Here is an 18904-nt window from a genome sequence, read left to right on the forward strand (position 1 = left end):
TGAGGATATAGATGAAGACATAATTGTCACACGATGTGATAGGAAATCTAGTAGAGGCATGTAAAAGCTGAGGGAGGCTCAGAAGAGGAGTGACTGTGCCAGAGGGGACAGGAAAAGTTTCACTGAGAATGCAAACACTTTAACTTACAGATTAAACATAAGGAATAAGGGTGGAAGAACATTGCGGCCAAAGGGAACAAACAGTAGGTACTAAGGCCCTGGGAAAATCCTGTTGAGAATGAGTGGTCCTCGGTCATGATGGGACCAGACAGAAAGGAGGTACTGGGTCTTTCTCGTGAAGGACTTTAAAAACACCGTATTTTTAGAAAGATCTCTCTGGGGCAGGGTTGGTGACAAGAATAAGGTTCTAGAGGCAGTTAGGCTAATGAGTGGCGCCAGCAATAGAACAGGTAGGTGTAAATAAAGACCTAGGTTTGATTTTTGGCCACAGAAATTGAGGGAGAGCAAGGGAGGGAGATCGAGATCCAAGAAAGGATGCCCTAGTGAGGGACCCCCCCCCCTAAGTCTCCAAACTTCAAGGCAGAACTGCTTGTGTGGGTAACTCCCCAAGTCTCCCTCTTGATTTCACAGCCACCTCTGCTGGCGCCCTCTCTCGTCCCCGCCGCTAGCCCCCGCCTCTTTTCTCAGGAAGCTTGGGTCTCCCTGGGAGCGGGTCAGCCCTTGGGGGAGGCCTCTCGGCTCGGTGCCTTGCAGCTCGGCTGACATTCGGGGTGAACAGAAGAGGGGCTCGGCGCCCCCCGCGCGCACAAGTGCTAACCCAGGCAGGAGGGAGCGCCTTGGCGGAGGAGGCAAGGAAGAGGGGAGGGAGAGGCGCGCCAGAATCTCGGTCCCGGGCGCCCTGGTCGGCCGCGGAGGAGCTGCAGCCTCCAACAGGTTCGTAGAAGGCGCGCTCGCTCCCTGTGGCTGAGCCGCCCCGTCCTCCGCGCGAGCGGGTTCGCTGGAGAGACCCTGACCATAGACCCCGCGCTGCCGAGCTCCCCGAAGGCGGCTTCCTCCGGCCTCTCCCTCTCTCGGCAGCTCTCCGCCGCCGCTGGCTCTTCCGGGGCGAGGCGGAGGGCGCTACGGCTCCTTCACGGTTCAGAGCACCTCGGGGCCAGCCGCCGTGCCGGGCGGGGTCCTCCTCCCGGGGTCCGCCCTGCACCGGTGGACTGGGGCCGCCCGCCCGGCGGGGTCCTCTCCTCTTCCCGTCCCGGTTCAGTACCACGGCCGCTGAGGACAGTCCCTCTCCCCCGCCGGCTCCACTCCCCGCGTCAGCACCGCCGCGGCGGACAGCTTCTGCCCAGCCGGCGGCGTCCTGGCGAGCGACGAAACAAAGCCGAGGGGCAGCCCCCCCCCCCCCGAGTTCCGTGCGGGTGGGCGGCGGCATGGACTGGGGGGTTTCGGCTTCTCCCGGAGTTGGGGCAGGGGCGAGCCGGAGAGGGGGGCCTAGTCACAACCGCGCGTCTCTGGCTCGGGTCTGCGGCTGGCCGAGGCCTGGCGGTGCAATGGCGAGTGTCAGCTGGAAGTCGGGAAGAGGGCAGAAGGGGACCGGGCATAGGAGGGTCCTGGGCTCCGGTTGGGCGAGCTGGGCCTAGTCTGAGCTGGCAGTTAGGAATGCGCCGCCCCCTCTTTGCCCAGACCGCCACCCCAGCTCAGGACCACGGACTTCCGAGAGACTAACCCAGGTGCCCGCGGCTGGCAGCGGCGGTCCCTGACTCCGTCTGTCCGCGGAACATCCCTAGAAAGTGTGAGGCTGAGTTTCCGTGGGGGGAGGGGGCCGAGAAAGCTCCGGGAAGCCGCGCGGAGGAACCGGGCAGCTCCGGGCTCCCCCTCCCACCTGCCCAGTGTTCCACCCGCACAACCCGAGAAATCCCAGCCCGCCAGGAAGGGAGAGGGGAGGAGGCGACCCGGGCTGCGGTGGGGGATCGCGGCTCAGCTCTGGGAGACTGTAATTAGCAAGAAAAGAGGCTGAGAGAGCCTGAGGAGCGGGGAGGTTCCCAAACAGGGAAGCCAGCTTCGCGGCAGGAAACCAAACCTGGAAGAGAAACCTTTTCTCTGGGAGCTGAAGCTGGGAGGGCCTTCGGATCACGTGGTCCTCTAGATCACAGATACTCTTCCCGGGAGACTGGGCCTTGGGGGCAGAGGTGATTCACCAAGGTCACCCAGCAATTTGGTAGCAAAATTGAGCCTAAAACCAAGTTCCTTAATTCCTGGGGACTGTTGTATAATGTGGAGAAGTCTTGCAGAATTCCAGATGCAAGAGGAGCAGAGTGGTTTCCATTCTGAGTGCAGTCTCAGCTCTGTCAATTGCTAGCATATGACCTTGGGAAAGGGACCTCCTGACACTCTCTTCAGATATTAAAGGGGAATGATAAGATTAATAGCACCCGCTTATGGTGAGGATTTGATGAAAAAGCTATGTAATGAGTTTAGTGTAGTGTCTGTCACATAGTAAATGCTCAAAAATTGGTTGCTATTATTCCTTTTGTAAACATGTGCTAAGTACCTATCATGTGCCAAACACTGGCCATGTTCTGGTAGGATGAAGAAGTGTCCTGAGGATGTCAAAGACCAACAGAGGAAACAGAAAAGAAAACACAATGTCAGTGTGGTGTGATTAAGCATGGAGGCTAGTAAACAAGGTTGTGCCATTCGGGAGGCAGGAGTGTTGAACTGTGGTGGGGAGAAAGAGGGAAAGGGCCTCAGACACATGAAGCTGTGTGTAAAGGCACAGAGATGTAAAATCACAGTGACCAGGTTTATGTCACCATGCCTGAAGGTCCTCAGGATGGGCACTGGGAAATCAGAGTAGAAAGGCTGCAGCCAGTTTCTAAATGGGCTTTTATTGTGGAATATTTCAAACATATTTTGAAAAATACAAAAACTAGCGTAATAAAATCCCACATGCCCATCATCCAGCCTTAACAGTTGGCCAATTTTGTTTCCTCTGTACTCAGACCCACTCTCATCACTCACATCAACATCTACTCTCTTCTCTTTCACACACACGCGCTCACACATACACCCCAACTTATTTTAAAGCAAACCCAAAATGTTGTACAACACATCACATCATTTCATGAGGAAAGATTTTAACATCAATAACAACTTCTGCCATTCAGATGCTGTACCACCTTGGAAGTCATTGACTCAAATCATGTTCCCTTCTCAGTCCTGAACATTCCTGTCCTTAGCAGAAAGTTTTGAGAGATAGGCCACACTTTGGTGATAAACCATAAGAAATTATTTTAGGAAAAAACAGGGGCTGGGGTTGTGGCTCAGCAGTAGAACGCTCGCCTAGCACATGCAAGGCCCTGGGTTCGATCCTCAGCACCACATAAAAATAAATAAAATAAAGGTACTGTGTCCAACTGCAACTAAAAAATAAAAAATAAGCATGTGGGGGCAGTCATCCACCTTCAACAGGTTTTCCTAAGGCTTGTTTAACTCCTCTACCTACACTAAGGCCATAGGCCAGCAGCTATTTGAAAGATAGACCAAAAGACAAGTGGAGCCCCGAAAAGAAAAAGTGTTTCCCTTTCAAAATAATCTGAATCAGGGACTCATGAGGATAGAAGTCTTGAAGTTATGGAAATCACTGATTTAGAAATCATCAAGCCACATTTAACAGATGAGAAAGTCAAGGGTCAGGAATGGGAAGGAATTTACAGAGAGTTCCTCTGTGCTAAAGCCAGAGCCAAGGTCTTTGAACCCATAATCTGAAGTTTTTTCAGTTCACCATTTTGACTAGAATATTCAGCCTTGGAGTTTCTCCGCACATAAAAATGGGATGGCATTTTCTTCACCAGCTCATAGAGGCAGCAGGAGGAAGGGGAAGAAAGCAAGAAATGTATTCCTAGTTCTCAAGAGGGTAGTCATGTTTGACAGGTGGTCTTTGGGCCCTTTGATAAGTTGCCCCTCTACATATTTTTGAAGTAAGTTGCTCCTGCTGGCCACTACCTTCTGGCCATGGTGCTAATCTCCTAACTGGCTCCAAGGGCTCGGCAGTCAGACACCCGGGCCTAATTTCTGTGGATTTTTTCCAGTCAACCAGATGCATGGGAAGCCTTTCCTTTCTCCATTAGCCCTGAATTTGGCTGCACATCCCTCTGGACTACAGACCACAGCTCCTTTGATGTGTTAAATGAGTAGTGTTTGGCCCAGACCCTGGCAGGACTCAGAGCTCTTGAGCCTTTTTGGAGCATAATGTCTCTCCAGTTACTGATGCAATGTGACAGCTATGATGGGTTTATCTGCCCCAATCAGGCTCTAGGGCTCTGACTACACAAGTCAGCATTTTCATTTTTTCATGAAAGCCCTTCGTTGACTTAAAAATGGGAAAGATAAGATCTCACAAGTTCCCCCAAGTCTTCAGAATGAGAACCCATGAAAGGAGTTCTTAACATCCCCAGTGAAGGGAAGTCAACAAAGAACAGCCAATGAAATTGTTTTCCTTCTGGGAGGATGAGTCAGGCAAGACAAAGGCAGGTGATCAAAATTATGAACTTCACCTTGTGAAATTATCCCAGCTATTAGCCTGGGATGAGACCAATTTAGAGGTATTATATTGTCTCTGTCTAGTTGAATTGCAATATGTAGAATCCCAAAGGAACTTGATGAGTCTCTACTCTTCCTTCAAGACACTTATTCATTGAGTGGCTATTCTGTGTCAGGCACCGTTCCAGGTGCTCGTGACATAGCAGAACAAGACACCTCACATCCCTGCTCCCCTGGGGCTTATAGACTCACAGTAGAAACCATCATTAATATCATTTAACAGGTAAATATGGAAACATATAAAGAGACAGACAGATCAAGACAGCCTGTCCAAAATAGTGACATGGAACTGACATCCAAATAGCAAGAAGAAATCACTATGTAAAACTGTGGGAAAGAACATTCCAGTCAGAGGAATTAGCTCTGGCAGAGGCCCTAATGTGAGAATGGACTGTTTGGGGACAGGCAGGAGGCCAGTGTGGCTTGAGCAAGCAGGGGAGTGGCAGCAGATGAAGGCAGGGAGGGGAGAAGATTAGGTCACACAGAACCTTCTAGGCCTGTTCAGAATGTAGGATTTGATTCAAAATACTGTGGATGATTGCCAGATGGTTTTAAGCAGGAAAATGATTAAAAACTGGTTTTGTCTTAAGTGTACCTCAGGTTGCTGCATGGAGAATGGATTCCATAAGAATGCTGGGCTGGGCACAGGGGAGGCAGAGAGGGCGAGACACAGCCTCCACTGCCTGGAGGTGCTTAGCGTTCAGCCAAGGAGACCATACACAAACAAGAACGGCAGCACCCTGTCCAGAGGGATGCCTGGGGTATGCAGCATGGGGTGATGGATGTTGAGTTGTACCTGGAAAATGAGAGTAAGTAGGGCTGGCATATAGGCGACCAAAGAGGCAGCAATGATAGCAGAGCAGTGTGTGTCCCAGGAGCCAGATGGCCTGGATTCAAACCCCGCCCCCCTGCCCAGTGAGTGGCTAGGCAAGCTATTGACCTCTGTGTGCCTCCCTGTTCTCATCCTTGAAACAAAGATGATGAGAACCCAAATCCTTATCTAAGGGGTTTCTGTGGGGGTTAAGTTAAGTTGGTGAAGCACTCAGAAAGTTCTGGGACTATGAAAGTGCCACATGAGTACTGCTAAATTAAAATGTGGCAAAATGGGGGTGGGAGAACAGGAAGCACATGCTGAGGAATGTCAACTGGAGCCCAACTTAGAGGAATGTGGAATCTCAGGCCAGGGAATCCCATCTTGCTCAGAAATCAATGAGGGGCCATCAGAAACATGTAAGTAGGGAGGTTAAGAATGGAGAGTAAGAGAAAACCCAAAGGCCCAGAGAGGGAAGGTACTTCATTCAGGCAGGATTCTGTTATCTGTTTCCCCTGTTGATCCGATATCTGTAGGAAGGCAAAGACAGTATATATTTTGTTCTACCACTGCATCTTCAGTTCTAAGATATTCTCGGTAAACATTTGAGAAATACATTGCTAAATCAGTGACCAAATAGGACAGAAAACATCAGAAACCTTGAATTCCTCAAAAGGTCAATGCATTTGGAAGAATTGAGAAGCCACTCAGGAAACTAGATCAAACACGTAGAGGTGTTGTGTTGGGATCTCAAGTCCCTCCAAACCCCAGGTTTTCTCGTGACAAAAGACACCACCACCCACACTTCCCTGACACCCCACCCCACCAATCCTCAACAAGCATTGCCGCATAAGGTTCAGAAGTTAATCTTGGTAAAGTGCCTGAAAGATGAAAAAACGTTCCCTAGACATTCAGTATGGTAATTGCCAATGCAGAGAAAAATCTATCCCTGTGTTTGAAAAAGGCAGGTCTTTGTGTTCCTCGGCCATTAGAATTCCTGTCTCTGTCTCCTTGGGAAACTGCGACAGCCAGGTGGGCAAGAAGGGTCTTGCAGTTCAAGCAGCAGATGGCAAGAGGATCTCAGTTCCAGCTCTCATTGCTGAATGCCTATTTAGAACAGGGCATGGGCCCAGGCGCTTCTCCAACAGGAGAGAACCCCAGTCCAGGCACTTCCTAGCTGGGAAATCTGAAGCAAGTCTCATCATTTTTCTGAGCTTCAAGTTCATCATTGGCATCATTGGTAAAATGGGGATAATACTGCCAGGCCTCACTGAGTCATTTTGTCTAGTGACAGCATATGTGCAAACAGGCCTTCAATTCTGTCAGTTATCCTAAGGGGTTAGACTTATCATCTCTCTTCCCATGTGTGGAAGCTAAAGCCCAGGGATTGGTTCCCTGAGTTATCCACACTCACTGAGCACCTACTATGGGCCAACCTGTTTTAGGGGCTGGAAAGAATAAGAGAGACAAGGGCTGTGTCTTCATAGAGCTCAAGTTCTAGTGGGAGGATAGAAAACAAGCAAGTGAACACATAAAATAGTGTTACCAGGTCCTATAAATGCTAAGAGGGAAACAAAAGAGGGGGATATGGCAAGGAGGATGAGGGGGTATTTAAATAAGGTATCCAAAAAAGACTTCAAGGAAGAAGGGTTGAAACTGATGTCTCTTGAGAAGAGTAGGGCCATGGATGAGCACCCTTGCAGAGGAAGCAGAAAGTGCAGATGAAAGAGCTCAATAAGGTTTCAGGATAGGAACAAAGCAGGGCCGGGGATGGGGGGGCAGTGGATGAGGAGGGCAGGAGAGTGGAGGGGACATGTTGGATAGGCCCTTGAGGGCAGCGTGGAACATATTTGGGAGACCAGGGGGTGGTGCAATCTAAATTGTGGTGAAGCCACACCCTCAGCCACACACAGCCAGTTGAGGGGCTAGATGGAGGGAAGCCCACTTCAGAGTGATCCCCTGAATCTTTCCAGGCCCAGAAGCCCCAGTGCCATCGGCCAGTGCAGGTCAGCCAAAGGGCAGGCCAAGTGAAGCTTCTGCAGGATTCACCTGCTGGGAAGTAAATCCTTTAGCTGGAGGACTGCTGTGGGCACGTGGGCACTGCAGTGCAGTGCAGATAGATAGCTAGGCTGGAAGGGGAGGGAGAAGACAAAGGGCCACCAAGACCCGGGTGAGGCCAGTAAGAGAGCCATTCTCCCCCCACCATGCAAAACGTAAGGAGAAGCTTAAAAACTCAGCCATCAGGATAAATAATATTCTATGCAATTTTTTTTTATTTTGGGGGAGGGGATTTAAACCACCACTGAGCTACATTCCCTGCCCTTTTTATTTCAAGGCAGGGTCTCACTAAGTTGCTTAGGGCCTTGCTAAATTGCTGAAATTGGCCTCAACTTGCACCCTGACTCAGCCTCCTGAGTCACTGGGATTATAGGTGTGAGTATCACAACCCACCTCAATTTTTTATTTGTATTTATTTATTTTATGGTATTAGGGATCTAACTCAGGGGCAGTTTACCACTGAGCTACATTCCAAGTCCTTTTTATTTTTTATTTTAAGCCAGGGTCTCCCTAAGTTAACAGAGCTAGCCTCCAACTTCCAATCCTCCTGCCACAGCCTCCCATGTTGCTGGAATTACAGATGTGTGCCACCACACCCAGCTGCATTTTTTTTAAATAAAATCAATGCCAAAATTCTATGATGACTAAAATATCAAACATTCTAATAAAGTCAGAACATAAAAGAGCTGAGATTAGAATGCAGCAAATGGGGAAAGTCATACCTGAGCAAGATCTAGTCTTAGTCCTGAGAGTTTTCTCAGTGGCAGGGACACTGCCTAGGTCAGGCCCTGCCCCATTCAGCCACCATTGGGATCTAGTCTGCTCATGAGGGGCCTTGACCACTGCCTGCCTCCTCTGTAGAGACAGAAGCCCAAAACAAAGACCACACATCAAGAAGGTGATGCAGGGGCTGCAACCCAGGGCACTGTAATGTTGAGGTGACCTGGGTTCATGCCATCCCTTATATACTGTGGGACCCTGAGTCAGGTGCATCACCTTATTCCTGGTAAGGTGAAATGAACTGAGTCTAGCAGTGAAAGTCAGTCTTTTCACTAGTTGACCCACCCTGGGGAGTTAGAGGCCCTCTCCTGACCCCCAAGAAAATCACTGCTGCAACTCTAGCCCCAGGCCCGGGCCCAAGGCCCAGAACCCACTTGACTACTTGCAAATGGTGTCCTGGCAACCTCTCAGCCTTCACCTTGGCAACACCACCCTCTTCACTCCCTCTCCTTTGATTGGGCTGGAAGGCAAGGTGGAGCTGGGATGTCTCCTGACCACTAGACCTGCCCAGAGAACTGACCAGTCAGGTCAGTTCTCAGGCCTCAATTTCCTTATCTGTGACCCCAGGGCTGATAAAATCTAGTCCACTAGGACTCAATAAAATAATGCCGGAAGTCCTCTAACACCTGGCAACTTAAAATGTGGTCTCCTAAGGAGCAGCATCAGTATCCTGGAGTTGATTAGAAATGCAGAATCTCAGCTGCATCCCAGACCTACTGAATAAGAATCTGCATTTTAACCAGAGCCCCTGGTGATTGGCACACACATTAAATCTGAGAAGCTGATCGATTCTTGGCACAAAAGAGATGCTCATTAAATTTTAGTGCTGCTTTCCTACCCACTGGGCTCTCAGTTAGATCTTGACTCCAGGCAAGAGGAAAAACTCAAGATGGAGAGATGAGCTTCTGAGATGGACACCTCATTAAATCTTAAATACTCAAGTTCTGAAGCCAGGGAACCTGACCAAGCTCTTTCTACATTTCTCCATGTGGGTCCTCCATTTTGTTCATCTGTAAAATGGGAATAATAATAACAAGTAACTCATATAGTTGCTGTGAAGATAAACTAAGAAGATATTAGGAAAACACTCATCAGAATGCTTGGCATGTAGTAAGTGTTCAAAAAACGCTGTGGTTGCTGATGGTTGCACTGGTAGTTCAAGAAATTTTTGCCTGAGAACAGCCCATGTAATGAAACAGAATAGATAATATTTGTATATCTCTTTGCTATTTATAAATCAATTTAGTTAATAGCATTTCAACTGACTGTCATAACCCTTTGGGTAAGAAAGCGTGAAATATATCCATTTTACAGGAAAAAAAAAATCTAGACTCAGGGATAAAGCAAATTGTCCAAGGTAACCAGAATTTACATTCCTGGAGTCTGACACTAAAATCTATGTTAGTAATAGAGCATCCAACCATGAAAAAGATCAACCATGGACCATGTTAGACTCTGGAGATGGTACTGTTCAACCTTCCTATTTTATAGAAGGGAAACTGGGGCCGGTGGAAAGGAATAAACTTGTTCAAGGTTGCTCAGATAGAACATCAGTCTCAGATCAGAACCCAGCTCCCAAGGCTCCCAGCCTAGAGCCCTTCCCAGGATTCAGACCCACCTTTTTCACCTGACTGGTCTGTTCTCTGGGCAGGTCTAGGGGTCAGGAGACATCCCAGCTCCACCTTGCCTTCCAGCCCAATCAAAGGAGAGGGAGTGAAGAGGGTGGTGTTGCCAAGGTGAAGGCTGAGAGGTTGCCAGGACACCATCTGCAAGTAGTCGAGTGGGTTCTGGGCCTCGGGCCTGGGCCTGGGGCTAGAGCTGCAGCAGTGATTTTCTTGGGGGTCAGGAGAGGGCCTCTAACTCCCCAGGGTGGGTCAGCTAGTGGGAAGACTGACTTTCACTGCTAGACCCAGTCCATGAGGCTGAGTCTCCTTCATCAACTCCTTACCTCATCAGGCACCAAGTCCTGCTTCCTTCTCCTCCCATCTTTGCTACCCCGGGGCCACTGCCTTAAGGTGTCTCCCTCTCTGTGGCCTGGCTAACATCCCAGGATCCCCACCTTCACACCCCGTTCTCATTCCCATACCCTCTGTACTCCTCTTCAGAGGCACAAGGTGGCCTGTCTCAGCTTCTGTCAGGACCTTCCTCAACAGGCCCTGACCACCTGCCAGTCTCATCTTTCACCCCCAGGCTCCAGCCTGACTACCTTCCTCCCAGTTCCCTGAGTGGATCATGTCCTCTCCATGCCTTTGGGCCTGCTGTGCCTTCTGCCTGGAAAGCATCCCCACTGTCTGCTTGGCCTCCTCTATGCCTCAGCCCCAAGCCTGCCTTCTCAGAGGTGCCCTCCCTGCTGCTCTTGGCAGAGGGAAGCCCCTTTGGCAAATCTGCATTCGAGTGGGAGTCACACCGCATGTGGCTCTGTTCTCCTGTTTGTGTCTCTGTTAGGCTGCGGACTTTTTACATCTTGCTCCTAGAATAAGGCAGGAGACCTGGGTTACAATCATGCAAGATCAAGTCCTCATTGAGCCTCCTTGCCATCCTCTGTGAGATAGGAGCTATGACATTGGCCTTGCCAAGCTAATGAGAATGTTCAAAATAGTGATTGTGAGGAGCTGGGTTCATAGTTGACACACTGAAAATGGACCCTCACCTGCACAGTGAGAATAACTGGCACATGAGGGGGTTCTATAGAATAAAGCCCTACTCAAGAATAATCATTCTGGAAGTTAACACTTGATTCCCACAAGGCCCCAAATCCTCTCTGCCCATTTGTCATCCATTCAACAAAAGCTTACTAAGCACCTACTATGTGCCAGGCAATACCTTATATGTGCCAGCAATGTGCTGTTGTGGACTCAGCAGTTGGTCAACACTCAAAATGTTTTTCTTTCCTTGCCATCTTAAAGGTCAGATGCTTGACCGTGCATAGAGGTGGCCCTGCCCAAGGACAGGAAAGCTGCCATTTTCTCTGAGCTGCTGGAGGCTTCATTCCCACATACACGCCCTCCTTAGCTCCCTGCCCCAGCCCATCACAAAACAACAACTCTGCCCAGTTTCCAATCCAGCTGTGAGTTTTTATTGTCAGCTCCTTGAGAGCAGGAGCCATGCTGCTCTTTCTACTGCTGTGTCACCAGCATGTAGAAATGACCGGGCACACTCATTCACTTACTACTTCATTCATTCATTCACTCAGCAGATACCTAGCAAGTCCTGCTAAGGCACGGGTGCTGGTGAGCAGCCAGTCCCTGCATCAGGGAACTAATTCTGACAGTGGGATTGAGGGGTTGTGGGGGAGATGATAGTGCCATAGAGAAAGTTAGGCAAGTTCACACAGTTGAGACCCAGGGGACAGAATGCTGTTGTCCAAAGTGGTCCGGAAGGCTGCTGGTAACATAAGGGACTTAGAGCCAGGCATATTTGTTAGAACCCCTCCTTCACCCTTTACTAACCATGATCTGGAAGCTCTTCATTCTTCTGAACCTCAGTCCCAACTCCCATATATGATATTTGCCCCCATAGGACCACTTTGAGTAGTTACTGAAAAGAAGAGAAAATAGAGGAAGAAGTAACAGGTTATATGCAGGGGAGGTTGGCAAATACTGCAGGCCCCTTCAGTGGCCCAGACCTTAGGGCATGACCAAGAGAGGCCCCAACTGCAAAAGAGAACAGGGACTGGGGTGAAAAAAGGGAGGATTGTGGGTTCAGATCCCAGCTCCACACTTATCTCTGTGTAACCTTGACCAGACTATCTTACCCTGTCCACCCATGTTATTCCCAATCTAAAAATGGAGATGAAACATTGACCTCACTAATCCTAATATGTGAAAGAAAACCCAGCAAACGTGTCAAGTGATGGTTAATCAACAAACGCTTAATGGGGCCTATGTTCTACCAGGCCTTGGGCAAGGTCTGCAAACAGTCATGAAGGACCGTCCTTACTTTCTAAGGAATATTTGGTGCCTCCTAGAACAAAGCAGAGGAAGGTAACTAAAATTTGAGGGGCTACAGTGTAATAGGAATCTTCTTCACAGGCATGATCATATTTAACAATAAGAACCAGAACTTATACAGTACTTAATGTAGGAAGGTGGTACTATTAGAAGCCCCATTTTGCTGGGTATGATGGTACTCATGTGTTATCCTAGCAACCCCAGAGGCCGATGCAGAAAGTCAGAAGCTAGTCCAGGCAATTTAGCAAGACCCTGTCTCAAAATTAGAAGTGAAAAAGGTTTAGAATGTGGTAGAGTACCCCTGGGTTCAATCCCTAGTACCACACACCCGCACACATAAAAAGAAAAAAAGAGAGAGAGAGAAAGAGTGACAGAGAAGCAGCAGTCCCATTTTACAGATGAGGAAACTGGGTTCAGAGAGCTATGACAGATGTCCCCAGAGCCAGAAATGAAAACTAAATATGACTGACAATGAAGCCTATCCACGACATTGGTCAGAAATCATGTCATAAAACAATGTGTTTATGTCATAAAACATTGTAGCCAGCATATAATCCAAGTATTGCCTCAACCAATGGGTCAGGTAGGCAGCTGCTATCAGGTTAGTGAAGTGGATCAGCAGTTGAGGCTGATGCCTGACACAGCCCCATCCTGCCCAGTCATTTGATACAACTAACAGAAGCAGTAGTGGCCTTCAGAGACACTTCATTTGCTCCTGGGGTTCCATGTGCATTCGGGAAGTTGCCTACCCCATGAGCTCTCTCTTCACCTTCAAAATTCTCTCTTCCTCTAGGAAGTTGGGCATCTCTGACATGCTCTCTGCTCTGCTCACTGACTGAAGGCTTCTGCATCCCAGCTTAGGCAGGAAGCAAAGGTAAGAGTACTGCCCTGGATCACACACCTATGGGTGGTATTCAGAAAGCACCGCTGCACCCACCCCCCAGCCTTGGGGTTCTGATAAAGAGGGTCATGATGACATCCCCCTCTGAGTTCACCAAGAACACTCCCTAAGTTGGAATGAGATGGATCAACTAGGCAATATGGCAGAATGGTGTTAGATTGCATCTGAATAGTCGTTTACGACAGAAAAGCGCTTTCTCATGAATTGTCTTATTCTGAGCTGCCCTCCACCCCCCAAAATGAGGTGGATATTATTATCCCCAGTTACAGATGAGGAGATTGAAACTCAGAGGGGGAAACAACTTGCCCAAATGTATATAGATGGTAAGGCTGAATATTGACCTATTTTTTCTTGTCCTGTGCACTTTGTAGGTTCTTGGTATCTGTTTGATGAATGAATGAGCTAATTGATGAATTGCCCAAGACGAATATCAGGGCAGGTCTGAGCTAGAACTTGTCTTACCTGTCATCACCAGGTCCTATGCTCTTTCTGCTGAATCACCTCTTTTTGCTCTAATGAGCTCAACACCCCCCACCTCTACTCCCACCCCACCCAAGGATCTCAAGCATCTTGGGTATGGTGTCCATTAGCCCCTTCCGCTGTGGACAGAAGGACAAAGGTGGAGTAGTCAACCTTAGCTCCTCTTCTGGGTGGCTGGCCAAGCTGAGATCATATCTAGCATCCCTCCATCCACATCATCTCTTCCCCACCACCCACTACCAGTAATCCAATGTGCCTAGTTGTAAACTTGTTTCTTTAAATAAACAGTCTTGAGTTTCATACCAAATAGTCTTTTAAGAGGAGGAACGACTCCAGGCCACCTCATATTTAGCATACAGTGAGCCACATATTTGCACAGAGAGAGTGTGTGTGGATATAGAGATCGCTCGATCGCTATAGATATCATTGCTCATCCAGATGGGAGCTATTTATGATGCTGAGTCATTTGCAGAGAATGCCACTGAGGGATTCCAGGCTGGGCTCGGAGCCCCAGCCTCACAGACCTCACGGCTCTCTGCCTTGTCATTACTTTTCACAAATAGAAAGAGGGAGAGAGAGAGAGTGGTCCCCCATAACGGTGCAGGACAGAAGAGGATATTTTGGCTGCAAGAAATAGAGACTTTCTCATAACCAGTTCAAGTCATTGTCCTTCATTCCGAGCTCCCCAGCATTACAGGTGAACTAATCCAATCCCTTCATTGCTGTAGGAGAGAGAACTGAAACCCAGAGGGAAGAGACTTGTGCAGTGTCACACAACGTGTCGGCGACAGAGCTGATAGTAGACCTCGAAGCTGATTGTTGGTCTGGGGATTTTTCCACTCCCTCAGCCACCTTCTTCAATTTTATCTCCAATGTCTTGGCACTTCATTCCTTGGAGGAGTTTCCTGTCCTCTGCAAACTTGGAGATGTCACTGAGTGCTTCCTTCCTTAGGCTTCTTCAGGACAGGAGCTAGGTCCTGCTGGTTTTGGGTAACCCCCATGTTTAGTGCAGGGCCTGTATACACTGGGTGCTCAATGCATGAGTACTGAGCATTATATAAAACCAAACTCAGAATCAATTCCTGGGGATCCCTAGTTCTTCATTTGAAAAAGCACCCATTTATCTCCACCCTCTTTCTTGTCTCTAAGCCAGTTCTCTATCCATGCAAAAATAGACTCCCTCCCACTTACCACCCACCTCTGCCCAATTCTATAATGAATCAATTTTATTAATAGGTTTTGGGATAGAAGCTTGACAAAGGCTTTTGTGAAAGTCACCCTTTATCTCCCTATATAGTTCACTTCTCAAAGGATTCTAATAAACCAGTCAGGTGGGACTCGGCCTTACATAAAATATTAATTAATCCACTCTTTCCCTCCATACACAATGTGTTTGTTTAAGTATTTAGTGATCTCTACCCTTTATGATAGATTCTATTCAATGTTCTAAGAGACACTGAGATGTGATGCAAATGAGTACAGGCTTTGAAATTGGGCTAAAGTCTGGGTGGTCATTTAACTGGTTCTGCATTTACACTGATTGCACAGAAACCTGTGCAATCTAATTTTCACAGAATTAAATGAAATAACCTTTATAAGGTGTCTGGCACACACACGGTAAGTGCTTAGTGCAAGTTTTGTTTATTTGTTTAAATGAATAAACCCAGACCCATATGAACCAGATTCTAAAAGGAAAGGGGACAACTGACTCTGTGATCTGAGGATCTTAGAGTTGTATAACACCAAGAGGGTGGCTTGGCAAGTCTCGGGTAGCAGATCTGAGAGATCAGGCTGGTTTGGCTGTTTGCAGTCTAGAAAAGAGGATTCTTTTCCCCTTGTGCAGAGTGTTCCCACAGCTGAAAGAAAAGTTTGAGTCTGGAATCTAAGTTCAAAACAAAGACACTCCTTGAGAGCTATAAGTGTGTTTTGTTAATGGGTAGGTTCTACCTGTCTCCAAACTAGAGCCTGAATAAGGGTGATAGGAAAGAAGCAGAGGAGTACAGTATGTGTGCATTGAGCTGAGCTGACTGGCTTGCTTTGGCCTGGGTAGAGTTGATCTAATGGACCTGGCTCGAATTGACTTGAGTATTTTTGCATTTAGGGAATGAACCCAACTCTCAGACCTACCAAGAAACTTCCTGGAAAGAAACTTCCTGGAACTTGGGCTTAGCTAAGACCCAGTACTATAGTACAAAGGATACCCCAAGGGTCTCATTGAAAACATTTGGGGAATCTTCCAAAGATAGAAGCTACTTAGAGAGGATCAAGATTATAGCTAGAACTCAAAGGATAGCAGCCTTGACATAGTGAGGGGACACCCCATGCAAAATATCCTTTAGGAAACTTAAAAACATACAGAAATTCTGCCAGGATGTTTCCATATTTTTAAGGCCAAAGGATCCCCTCTTCCTTAGTACATACCCCAGTGGGAGGTTAGGGAGTCAAATAGTCTCAATGATGAGAAGAAAAGTCAGGCTGAGGCCAGGAGCTAGGCAGAGTTTCCTATTGCAGATGCTGGGGCAGTTGTGAATTGGTCCTTTTGGAATGAGGATTCAGGGGTCTGAACAAGGTATGATTTAACACCAAATTTATATCAGGCATTTTTTGCTGAAGGCAGGAGTGACCTAGGAACTCCAGCAGGGAATCAGGGAAGACCCTGGTGTCACATGTGAAAGGGAGGGGAGACTGCATCACTGGGGCCCCTTCACCAGCCCTATCACTGCCCATCACAGAATGCAACCAGGGACCTGGGACAGAAAGGAACAGAGCCAATAAATTAATTTCAGGTGAGCAGGGAGGTTTTCAATGCTGTACTTGGCCATGTCTGTGTTTGTCTCACACACTGATCTTGAGACCATCAAATAAAACATATTCTTTTCCTCTCAGTCTCCCCTTTGTGCCCTCTAAAAACCTGGGTACTGTTTAGACATCAGTGTTTGATGAATGAATAATTAGGTCAGAGTGAAGCTTTAAAAATCCAGTGGAATATTTCAAGATGGCAAGATGGAAAAATTCAAGATAGCAAGATGGCCAAGATTCAAAACTAGAGATGCCCAGCCAAGAAAGACAGCATAGAACCAGAAGTTGCCCCTCAGGAGTTTGGCTCACAGGGAAAACTGAACTAAATGGTGCCAAGGGACTGAGTAGTGGAGTTTGGGTTTAAAATAATGTTCCTCAGAGTCCCAAGCTTCTAAGAAATGTTCTCAAGAACCATTAAGAAGATGGATTGGGGGGTTGGGGGAAAGGTCCCAAAGAAGCAGCACTGGATTCCTGAGCCCCACTTCAATCACAAAAGCTCTGCTTTTATTTGTTTTATATATTGGATTTCCACACACAATTTTATCTTTAAATGATTCTTTGGATTTAAAAATAGCATTTGGAAGGCACTGGTGTTGAAAGAGCCTAAGCATTTAGAAGTAGACTGTCTGGATTCAAATCTCAGCCCCATCCCTTTCTACCAGTGGAACTTCAGACATCTACATTCAGCGTCTACTTTCTCATCCCTAAGCAATCCTTCCAGGGATGTGTGAGCATTAGCTAAGATGCCACAGTATTTCCCAGAGGCTGGCACATATGTGATTAATGTTGTATAAGATGATTTTAGGAGGTGGTATACAGATGAACATTTATTATTTAATAGCTCACAATTGATGCATGTTAGAAATACATCAAACTCTGGTTTATGGAAATAATATAGCTTTTCCTTTGAAAATAAAATCATGCATTTAAAAAAAAAAGGAAATCAATTTGAAGATGAATTCTAAATCAGTGAATAGGACCCACTGGGCAAAAATCATAAAGGTGGTACATTAATGATTGCAGCTGATTGCAGTTTGGGGAAAATTCAGATAACTTGTGTAAACCACCATAGTCTATGACTGCCACTCAGGCAGGTCTCAAAAATGTTAGTTCTCTAATATTTGGGCATGGTGGCACTCACCTATAATTCCAGCAGCTCAGGAGGCTGAGGCAGGAAAAGCAAAGCCAGCCTCAGCAACTTAGCGAGGCCCTAAGCAACTTAGTGAGACCCTATCTCAAAATAAAATATAAAAAAGGGGTGGGTAATGGCTCAGTGGTTAAGCCCCACTGGGTTAAATCCCCTGTACCCCCCCACCCCCGCAAAAAAAGGTAATCCTTTTATCCTTCTCTTCACTTTAACTTCCTGAGAAATCTGGGCCTAGAGCCAGACTCATTTAGTGGGGCAAAGCAGATGTCCTGCCCTGGTTGGCCTAAAACACAGAATGAAGTAGGCATGGGGCAGGGAGCAGGGGGACCAAGTTCAGGAAGGAAGTAGGGGTCAAATCTGGTTAAGTAGCTAGCCAAATCTCTTAGAGCAGGCAGAGGCCACCAAAGCAACAGTTTTCACAAAGGAGGTACAAACCATCAGTGGTCATGGGACAGTTTTAAGAGTTATTCAGGTACTAGTTAAAACTACTAGGAGAGGGGCTGGGTGCAACAGCACATGCTTGTAATCCCAACAGCTTGGGAGGCTAAGACAGGAGGATTGTGAGTTCAAAGCCAGCTTCAGCAACTTATTGAGGCTCTAAGCAACTCAGCAAGACCCTGTCTCTAAATAAAATATAAAATAGGGCTGGGGATGTAGCTCAGTGGTTGAATGCCCCTGAGTTCAATCCCTGGTACCAAAAAAAATAAAATAAAATACTACTGGGAGAGGGCTGAGGATGTAGGCCAATGGTCGAGAACTTGTCAAGCATTCATGAGGCCCTGGGGTTGATCTCTAGCATGCGTGCAAACACGTACACACACAAAAGAAAGGCCAAAAGAAAAAGTAAAAATTTTTAAATTTGGATCTTTTGCCAGGCTAATGATATGTGGTTAAGATCCTCTATCTAGAAATACTGGTTAATGATCTCTCTAGAAATGCTTGGGAGCGGCAGCAATCACGACTCCCAATCAGCCATTCGATCATGAGGGGAAACAACCTCTGAAGCACCCTGCATTACCAAGCTAGGGTGTTCTGTATGTCAGGTGGATCAATGCATGTCTACTTGTGCTATTTTATGATGAGTTTATCAGGACATAGCACCCCCATAAGTTGAGGAGCATCTGTCCTAGTTTCATGTTTTGAGAATGATCTTGTATTCCCTTTTAAAATATATGTATTAAAGGCTAAAAACATGAATTTCTCACTCTTGTTGAGTACCAAGTGAATAATATGCTAAGCAAAATGTACACAAGAAAAAAAAATATAAAGGTAGATAAGCAGGGATGTCTCTGGTCCCATTGCAACATTCAAGGCAAACTTTATCCTGGAGAGGGCAAAGGAGGCCCCATCCTAAGAAGGAGCAAGATTGCTAGGGAAGTAACCCAGAGCCAGGAGCTCAAGAACCAGGATGGCCCCTTACC

General features: G+C 47.3%; 1 protein-coding gene across 1 annotated transcript in view; it reads left to right on the forward strand.

The window, feature by feature from the left end:
- The first annotated feature begins 617 nt into the window (after positions 1-617).
- The window catches only part of CPLX2 (complexin 2), an 83657-nt gene continuing 65370 nt past the window's right edge, over positions 618-18904 (forward strand). The window contains exons 1-2 of the mRNA XM_081304435.1: positions 618-894; positions 12950-13030. The gene's annotated coding sequence lies outside the window, so the exon portion shown is untranslated. The remainder of the gene's footprint in view (positions 895-12949; positions 13031-18904) is intronic.

The sequence above is a fragment of the Spermophilus citellus genome (genome assembly GCF_964194105.1).
Source record: "Spermophilus citellus genome assembly, chromosome: 1".
Lineage (NCBI taxonomy): Eukaryota > Metazoa > Chordata > Mammalia > Rodentia > Sciuridae > Spermophilus > Spermophilus citellus.